Source organism: Sus scrofa, chromosome 3 (assembly GCF_000003025.6).
Source record: "Sus scrofa isolate TJ Tabasco breed Duroc chromosome 3, Sscrofa11.1, whole genome shotgun sequence".
Taxonomy (NCBI): Eukaryota; Metazoa; Chordata; class Mammalia; order Artiodactyla; family Suidae; genus Sus; species Sus scrofa.
In genome coordinates, this window is record NC_010445.4 from 89,410,228 (window position 1) to 89,421,336 (window position 11,109).

Genomic DNA, 11,109 nt, shown 5'->3' on the forward strand with positions numbered 1-11,109 from the left:
TTTGTGCAGAATCACACAACTAGTAAGAGACCTAAAACTTGAATTTGTATTTCCTGAGCTCAGTCTCTACTTCTCTGTTGTCTAACTTTACTCTGCAGTGTCATTGCCTATGCTTTTGATATAACTTTTTTTTTGGTCTGGCTTTGTCTACTGCAATTGACTTAAGGAAGCTATATCAAATCCCCCAGTTGTCAGCATGGTAAAAATCTAAAACTTTTCAAATATTCACTGTTCATGAATATTCATTAATTGAAAACTTTTACCGCAATGCACTAGATTATTAGACTCTGACTTATAAAGACAAGAGAGAGTTCGGATGTATGAAGGAAACTGAACTTCCAAAAATGTTGCAAATAATTGACATCCGTTAGTGTTGCTTTTTGGGTTTATCTGAATATAATCCCACAATTCCAGAATAATCACATTCTCATAAATGAAACATCCTAAAATTGTAGTAAAAAAAAGTTTGCCGTTGGTGGTTTTGTTATGACTCTGTGGAAAATGCAATTGCCCTAGAGAAAACTTTTGTTATGGAAAATAGCTCGGATATATCCCAGTGCCTCTCACAATTAGCTCTTTTACTAAATAGTTCTATTAATGTCAATATTTCTAGGATAAGTATTTGTGGTTCAGTGATAAATAGCAAGGCACTCTGCACATAAAATCACTTTATATTCCTTTGCTTTTGTTATTGTAAGTTGATGCCAATGCTAATGCTATACTTAAGGCCATACATTTATTGATAAAGAAATAGATACATGATCCTCATTGAGTTTTGGGTGAATTTATATACACCAAACACATTTCCTAATTTTACCTTTTGTGGGGAACTCTTCTGTTCTAAAAATTAACAATGAATAAGATCTGCGTAACCAGTTCAATTACCGTGGTGATTCTAGTTCTCCTTCTACTGGGGTTGTATCCATAGTGTGTACAGTACAGAGAGGTAAACAATTTGGATGGCAGAATACTAAAGATGTTCATACCAGTAACTTCTTTGTAAGTAATGAATTGTGTAGAACATTTAAGTAATTGTGAAAAGTCTGACACTGATAGGGAAAAAAAATTTGTGTTGGTAATAACCTGTTTTCACATGCTATTTACAACCAAAATACCCTCAGTGTATTTATATCTGTAATGTGCTTAATACTAATTATAAAAAAGGAATAACATATTTTCACCAATTTTTCCTAATGCTGAGATCAAATGTGTTGTCAGCATAATCCATATCCTTTTTTTGGGCAATGACATTCAACATAGGGTTGAGGGTGATGTGTATCATGACAAATCTTGTACAGATTTAGTGAAGTCCCTTAATTTCCACTTCACAGAAAATGAACACATGCGCTGATTAACTTATTAAAGGAAATTTGTATTGACTTTTCTTTCCTTTTGTGCTTAAAAATCACTATTCCACAGATATTTAAAATGGGAGATAATTGTTCTTTTCAATTCATCATCTCCATTTCTTCATTCCTTTCTGTGTGTTACTAAGTGGGAACAGCTGGGCATTATCTTCATAAATTGTTTCTTTTATGTACCATTAGGCTTCAGAATCATTCATGCATTAATTCATTTATTTTTTAATATCCTAAGCATATTCTGTACTATGTACCTTGATAGGCAGATTTACTTCTCTGTAAAATTTCCTTAAGACTATGTATTGTAGATACAACTTGTATTTTCCAGATAAGAAAGGACCAGAAAAACATAAATTAGTAGCCCAAGGAAGCATATATCCAGTAAATGAAAAAGAATAAATTTGGAAAATAATCTAAGACATGGGTTCTTTCCATTTTTTTCAGTGGCTTCTCAAACAAATGTGAACTTATTCAGACATTTCTCTATGACATCTCCAGAGAAGGTCAGCATTAGTAGCAAATTGCTTATTTGGAGTTCCCATTGTGGCACAGAGGAAATGAATCCAACTAGGAACCATGACGTTGTGGGTTCAATCCCTGGTCTTGCTCAGTGTGTTAAGGATCCAGCATTTCCCTGAACTGTGGTAGAGGTTGCAGATGCAGCTTGGGTCTGGCGTTGCTGTGCCTGTGGCGCAGGCCAGCAGCTACAGGTCTCACTGGACCCCTAACCTGGGAACATCTGTATGCAACGGATGCTGCCCTAAAAAAGAAAAAGAAAAAAAAAAAAAGTGCTTATGGTCTTAGAATACAAAGAGGTAGAAAATGGGAATAATATTTACCCGTACTTTCATTTTCAGGTACTTTATATTGTGGTCTTTTTCTAAATGTAGTCTATAAAGAACACTGTAGATTATATGCACTAAACTAATCAATTAGGCCGGAGGGATTAAATAATCCTTCCAAGATTCACAGAGTTTATGAATGAGAGCTACAAACACCTGTTTTCTGTTTTTAAGCTAAAGTTCTTTTCCAGCATTGAGCATGTCTCAAACTTTAGTATGAAGCAGTAACAACTATAGACCTAGTTAAAGAACGGATACCTGAGTGGTGACATCACCATCATAATGGTGGAGCAGGTTGCTTCAAGCTCTTGGATCCTCATAAAAACATTAACAGAGAGAGAGAGTGAGAAAGAGAGAGAAAATGTCAGAACCAACTTTGTCAGAACTCTGGAAAGCAATCCAAAGTTTGTAACAATGAAGTGAATGCTGAATCAAGGAAAAGCAACTTGAAAACATTAGGCAAGTTTTCTCATGGTTTTTTTTTTTTTTTCATTTTGTTTTGTTTTGATTTTTCACATTTTTTAGGGCCATACCTGAGGCATACGGAGGTTCCCAGGCTAAGGGTCAAATTGGAGCTACAGCTGCCAGCCTACACCACAGCCACACAACACAGGATCCTCCGAGCTGCACCCATGACCTACATCACAGCTCACAGCAACACTGGATCCCCAACCCACTGAACAAGGCCAGGGATCAAACCTGCACCCTCATGGATACTAGTAGGATTTGTTCCTGCTGCACCACAATAGGAACTCCTCTTATGTTTGTTTTTTCTTTGTTTGTTTGTTTTGTGTTTTTGCCTTTTTCTGGGGCCACTTCCTGCTGCATATGGAGGCTCCCAGGCTAGGGGTCTAATCGAAGCTGTAGCCACCGGCCTATGCCAGAGCCACAGCAATGCAAAATCCGAGCTGCATCTGCAACCTACACCACAGCTCACGGCAACGCCTGATCCTTAACCCACTGAGCAAGTCCAGGGATCAAACCGGCAACCTCATGGTTCCTAGTTGGATTCGTTAAACACTGTGCCACGATGGGAACTCCTCCTCTCAGGTTTTAATTTGCCCTTTTCTCACTCCTTTTCTGGAAACTTGACAGTCCTCAACCAAAGGCAGCCATTTTCCCAGTGTGGGATTCTGGTTTCAGGTATCAGAGTGAGGAGAGCAGACCTTCTTTGCAAAATATTGGGTGTGTCTATTTTATACTATCTAGAGCTACCTAAAAGACCATGAAAGTGCATATACCAGTTTTGCTTAAATTGAAATTTAGGCCAGAGAGACAGTGAGCTTTCCTGGAAAACATTGCAAGATGAATTGACAACCCCCAGATGTCTGGGACAAAAGATGATAGTTAAGACATATGATCAAAAGCCTAGGAGGAAAAGCTGGAAGAGATTCCTTGGGAAACTGGGAACTTCAAAAGCACCTGTGTATACAGGGTATTTAGAAAGCTATGTGCACGAATCAGTAGTACAAAAAAAAAAAAAAATAAAGAACACAACAAATTACAGAATTGTAGGGAGAAATAATAGGCAGATCTACAATAATAATTGGAAATTTATATACCACTTTCAATAGTAGAACATTTTTATGGAAGATCAATGAAGAATTAGAGGACTTGACCAACACTATAAATAAACTAGATCTAGCAGACATATACAAATAGAATGCTGCCTATAACAAGAGCAGAACTTTTTCTTAAGTGCACATGAAATACCTATCTAAGATAGATATATGTTAGGCCAGAAACAAGTCTCACTGAATATGAAAAGAATGAAATCATACAAAGTATCTTCTCCAACAAAAATTGGAGTAAGCTAGAAATCAATAATAGAAGGAAAACTTTATAACATTATTCCACCTCTTATGATTAGATGCTGGAAATCATAAACATTATATTTTTGAGTACCTGGATTTTGCTATAGTCCTCTGAAGAGTGTTGTGTTTGTTTTGGTAAACAGTGAAGTTTAACAAATTAGCTTAGTATTTTCTAGGACTGCCTTTAGGTCTTGATGATTACATAGCTCTCTGACAAATGTATTAAACTTGGGATATCTGTTGAATGCCCTGATTGCCCAAAGAGCAAAAACTCAAGGATATCCCAACGCTCAAAATTATATCAATAAGTAAAATTTTCAAGGCCTCAATACTTTGGTTCTATTTAGTTTCTAAACACGCTGATTTCCCAACAACTTTGGCTCAAATACACCAAAGTTCTCATTATTTTATTAATTATAGCAGGAATAACAGTTTTAGTCATGTTATGCTAAGCATTTTAGAACCATTTTCTCATATAATCTTTATAACACTGCTGTAATTTAGATATACAATTACGTTTATTGTTAGAGTCAAAGGATATGTACTTTGTCACAGAACTCAGGAGTGTGAGAGTTGTGACTCTTGACTTCTGTTGCTCTGACCCTATACCCCACTCCCCATGCCACTGCTTCTCATACTGTCCTTCTTCCCTGCTCAGAGAGATTTTGTATGCCTTACTCCTCAGTTATTCACGAGTCTCAGCTTCAAGGCCCAATTCAAATACTGCTTCCAATTTGATGCTCTAAGTTGTAATTAAATTCTTATTTTTCTATGTTTTCATATTGCTTTACACTTTTTATGTAGCAATTTTTACATTCTTTACTGTGCTTTTGTCAGGCATGGAGGTCTGTTTCCTAATGCCAAGCATATTTTTATCCTCATTAATGTCTGGCCTCCAATTGCATCCACTAAAAATCTCTAAAATAGTTGTTAAGAATCTGAACAAGGAATATAAAATAAAAGAACCCAAACATTTCAGTGATTTTTTTTCTCAGTTTCCTTTGTAAAAAAAAAAAAAAAAGAAAAAAAAGGGAAAAAAGAATCAAAGATTCATTTTATGAAATGTCAAAACTTAGGAAGTCTAGTAAGAGGACATTTTCCAACTTTACTTCTAATAGCCTTAGGCTGAATCCCAGGGAGGTGAAAAGGCAATTTGCAAGTTAAATCACTAATAAACTCAAACCCAATTTTGTAATCACTTTTCCTGAGCTGATAAGCTGCAAGTTCATGAGGGAGCATTGACTATTTCCTGGGAGGCACTGGAGAATACCCAAGCTCCCGTCACTCTGTCCTCCAGCTTATCTCCTCCTGCTCAGATAAGCTAGAATCAGGAAAAGAGGTTTATACAAAAAGGAAGGAAGGAAGAAAGGGATGGAAGGAAAGAAAGGTAGGGAGCAATGAAGAAAGAGAGGAGAGGGAGAGGAGGAAGAATAAAAAGGGGGAACATTTAGAATATAGAGCAACATAGGAATTCCTGCCATGGCTCAGGGAAAACAAACCTGACTGGTAACCATGAGAATGTGGGTTCCATCTGTGGACTCGCTCTGTGGGTCAAGGATCCAGCATTACTGTGAACTGCAGTTTAGCTTGCAGACATGGCTCCGATCTGGTGTTGCTGTGGCTGTGGCGTAGGCCATCAGCTACAGCTCTGATTCAACCTTCAAGCCCTAGCCTGGGAATTTCCCTATGCCATGGGTGTGGCCCTAAAAAGGCAGAAAAAAAAAAAAAAAGAAAAGAAAAGAAAGAAAGAAAGAGCAACATAAGAGAAAGGAGGAAAGTATCAGCTTTTATTTTTAAACATATTTCTTCTTTCTTAACATTTTTCCTTTTTGCTCTTGTTAAATTCCAATAAATCACACAGCATTATAAAGTGCTAATGGTTATCAAAAGATATAAAACCTGATTTCTCAATACCATATGATCAAGTCTCGATAAGTATTTTCCAAAATGTGTTGTGTGGAACACTAATCCCAAGAAATATTCATTGAAAAATAATATATTTCCAAGGAAAATTCCTAAAGTGGGGCATTTCATATTCCATACATATTTTGATAAAGAACATTAAATACTTTAATAATCCTAGCAATAAAGCACTTGTTAAATTCTGGCTCACTATGAATTTCTTAAATTAATTTGAGCAATTACCAATCCCCTTATAGTTGTTTATTTTTGAAAAAGCACCTACCATAAAATACCTTATTAGTTACCAGAATATTTTAGGTGAGTTGTATTAATCTTTGGGGAAAAGTCTTCTGTAAGTGTTAAAAATATTAGAGGACACCTCCAATAAAATTGTAAAATCCACAGCTTGATTTTGACCTTCCTAATTAGTGTTGTACTACTGGAAAATAAACTAAATACAGAATCTCTCATATCATTTTTTTAGATAAATTATTTGGTTTTCTATTACCCTTGAAGAATGCCACATTGGGAAAAAAGGACTAGCTAATGATTTTTAAATGTCATTTATCCCATCACTACATATAAAAGATTGCATTGTCAGGATCTATATAACTGGGCAAAAGATTGTGTGCTAACTAGCTCATTCTTATATATGTGACCAGCTAGTAGAGGGATTGGACTATTGCCCAGAAATTTTTGTTACTATTTTCCTATAGAAGGAAAGAGAGGTATGAAAAGACGGAATAGTCAGGCAGAAAGAGTAAACTTGGATAATCTTTTTTGTCTACTTTAGGGTCATTATCCTGTGAGTTTGGACACTAAGGATCTGAGAGTATAAGCAGTTGTGTACTGATAGAAAGAATCTATGTCCATCTTGAGGAAAAGGTCTTCATCACTATAATAGCATCTCTTTCTTAGGGTTAGATTGTTTGCAGTATAGTGAAACTATAGCTATCTTTTTTTAGTTCCCCAAAACATTATCAGCATTAGGTGTTGGATTTTATCAAAGGCTTTTTTATCAGCATTTAATTTTCTGATATATTTAATATAGATTGCCCTTACATACCTGAACTAAAACCCAATAATGGTATATTATATTGCAGTTATTCTCTGGAATTCAAATTGATGGTATTTCATTAAGTATTTGTGCTTCTGTATCAACCAATAACACTGGTTGTGGAGTTCCCTGGTAGCCTAGTGGTTAAGGATCTAGCATTGTCACTGCTGTGGTACAGATTCGATCCCTTGTCCAGGAGCTTCCACATGCCAGAGGTGTGGCCAAAAAAAAAAAAAAAAAAAAAAAACTAGTTGTGAACTTACAGTTCTGTTCCATATTAAGTATATGCTAATTGTGTGATATGCATCAAAATGAATTTCCTTTCTTTTAAGATGTGAAAAAATTCCTCAATTTGGATAATTCACTGATAGAATTATTTGTATGCAGATTCATTTCAAGAGATAATTTTGTAATGTTTTATTTGGATATTGAGAAATTCTGTTATTCTTTGCCCTTGTTAGTCAATTTTGTTTACATTTTGTATTTAAATTATTTATTTTAGAATAGTTTTAGATTAATAGAAAAATTATGATGATAATACGGAAAGTTCATAGATAACCAGTTTACCCAATTTTTAGCACCTTACATTAACATGATATTTTTGTTATAATTAATGAACCAATATTGCTATATTATTATTAATTAAAATCCATATTTTATTCAGGCTTTTTCTTTTTTTTTTTTTTTTGGGGGGGTATTTTCTAGGGCTGCACTCGCAGCATAGGGAGGTTCCCAGGTTGGGGGTCCAGACGAAGCTGTAACCACTGGCCTACACCACAGCCAGGGCAACACGGGATCCGAGCCATGTCTGCAACCTACAGCATAGTTCATGGTAACGCCAGATCCTTAACCCACTGAGCGAGGCCAGGGATTGAACCCATAACCTCATGTTTCCTAGTCCTATTTGTTAACCATTGAGCCACGACAGGAACTCCTTATTCAGATTTTTTCAAATTTTTCCTAATGTCCTATTTCTATTCCATGATCCCATCCAGAATATTGCATTATATTAACAAGTTATGTGTTTTTAAGTTTCTATTAAGTTATCTCATTGAGATTTTCAAAATAAGCAGAGTTGTATAATATTCAGTGGTAATTTAACTCATATTTTCTATTGTTAATAGTTTTAAAAATAAAAACATTTTTAATATTTTTTATTTTTCTCTTATTTTGATTAAACCATCCAAATATATTTGTATTTTATTACCATTTTAAAAAGAATATTTATTAAGTCTAACTTTTTTCTCATTTCCATTTATTAATATTGATTTTTACCTTTATTATTTTCTTTTTTTGGGGGTTTATTCGTACTCATATCTATTTTTAAAAATAAATACATGATACTTTTTTTACTCATATAATCATACAAAAATTTAATATGTGTATTTGCTGATAAATACATATTGAATATATACTTTAGATTTTCATATCTATGAATCTCATCATTATTTAATTAAAAACTGGTAATTTGGGTATTTCTTAAGAAATGTATAAAATGTTACTTTTTTTTTTTTTTTTTTTTTTGTCTTTTTGCCTTTTCTTGAGCCGCTCCCGAAGCACATGGAGGTTCCCAAGCTAGGGGTCGAATCGGAGCTGTAGCCACTGGCCTACACCAGAGCCACAGCAACGCAGGATCCGAGCCACGTCTGCAACCCACACCACAGCTCACGGCAAAGCCAGATCCTTAACTCACTGAGCAAGGGCGGGGACCAAACCCTCAACCTCATGGTTCCTATTCGGATTCGTTAACCATTGCGCCACAACAGGAACTCCCAAGATATTACTTCTTAAATCAAAAAAGTACATATCTTTGCCTATTAAAAGTTGCATATATTATCAACATCAATAAGTTTTTAAAATTAATTTTTGCTGTGACATGTTAATTTGCTGCTATACTTATCTTTCTTATATATATATATGTAAAATATGTGATATATAAATAATGTAATGTATGCCTGGTAAATGTAAAATATAAAGACAGGTGGATTTACCTATCTAACTTTTAACTTTCATCAAACTTTGGTTTAAGTAAAACTTTTATAGATAACAAAAGATTGACTATAAACTTTTAATCCATACGTAAAAGTTTTGCAATTTTAGAGGTGCTTTTTGGCCATTTACAATTTTAGGAAATGAAAACGTTTTTCTGAAATTTGCAAAATGTTTCATATTTTATTTTTATCATTAAAATTCCTGGGAGTTCCCGTCGTGGTGCAGTGGTTAACGAATCCAACTAGGAACCATGAGGCTGCGGGTTCGGTCCCTGCCCTTGCTCAGTGGGTTAAGGATCTGGCTTTGCCGTGAGCTGTGGTGTGGGTTGCAGACGCGGCTCGGATCCTGCGTTGCTGTGGCTCTGGTGTAGGCCAGTGGCTACAGCTCCGATTCGACCCCTAGCCTGGGAACCTCCATATGCCATGGCAGCGGCCCAAGAAATAGCAAAAAAGACAAAAAAAAAAAAAATTCCTTTTTGTATCTTTGTGCTTACTCACACTTTTTATTTGCCTAGCTATCTAATATTTATATGTTATACTTTTAAAATTTACTGTGGGGTTTTTCTGTCTTTGTTTTAGGGCCAGCTCTGGCAAATGGAAGTACCCAGGCTAAGGTCTGAATTGGAGCTACAGCTGTTGGCCTAGCCACAGCCACAGCAATGCAGGATACGAGCCACATCTGTAACCCACACCACAGCTCACTGCAACACTAGATCCCCGAACCGCTGAGTGAGGCTAGTATCCATCTTCATGGATATTCGTCATATTGGTTTCTGCTGCACCACAAAGGAAACTCCTAATATACTGTATTTTATCTAGAAATTTTTGACCAGCTATTTTAGACAAAGTTTCCTATTATTCTTTCTGTAAAAACAGAAAGTATATATTGATTTGTTCACAGTATAAAATGAGAAATATAATTTATTTTTCTCAATATCTTATATCGCACTTTTGTTTTCTATAATCTGACTAAAAAATCAAATTTTATAAATGGGTATCATCTTGAACAATATTTTCTTTTAAAATTTAAATATAGTATTTATAGATAACATATATATATAATGTTAATAATCATTTGTATGAGTATATATACCTCTATGTTTATGTGTATGTATGTATGTGTTTTCTAAAGCTCTCACTTAGAGAACATTTATAACTTTTAATTTTTAAATTATAGTTGGAAGTATTCATTATGATCAAATATAAATTAATAAATGTATTTTAGATATTTATATTTTAATACATAATTCAATTAAAAGTATGACATTTATTTATAATTTTAATATTTCTTTAATATTTAAAATAGTTACTTTTATAGAAAAATATATTTTCACCATTGTGATATCACAGAGAATTTCCCATGTCAATATGCCTAATTAAATATTTAAATTTCTATAAAGTATGTTTCATGTATGGAATGAACATAGCATATTTAATTTAGTCAAAACCTAGAAATAAAGGGTTTTAATATGCAATTTAAAAAATTATATGAAAAGGAGTTCCCATTGTGGCTCAGCAGGTTAAGAACCCAACTAATATCCGTGAGGATGCAGGTTCAGTCCCTAACCTTACTCAGTGGGTTAAGGATCCAGCATTGCTGCAAGCTGTTGCGTCGGTTGCAGATGCAACTCTTCTAGCTTTGCTGTGGCTGTGGCATAGGCTGGCAGCTGCAGCTATGATTTGACCCCTAGCCTGGGAACTTCCATATGCCATGGATGCAGCCTTAAAAAAAAAAAAAAAAAAAAAAAAAGATAATTTAGAGAATCTATAAAAAAAGAAAATAAAAAAATAATCTGAAATGGACATATGTACAACTATTCTTGGAAACAACTAATTTTTTGCAGGATGCATACATTTTTAATTTTCATAAGGCTGCTAAATGAACCTTCAATATGACTCTGCCCTTTAATATACCCATCACTGTGTATCATAGTACCTATATCTTCACATTCCGGCTAAAACAGTGAAATTATTCTTTTAAAAATATTTTTATTCTGGTACAATATAAATTCAGAAAACAGCATGAGAGAAGAATTTTCTTGGTTCTTTTTACTGTTTATCATGCTCCTAGTTCAGTAGCCATTTCCCAAGAGGGTAAGCACTATATTTAATTTCTAAAAGCATAGATTATTACTGCTTATT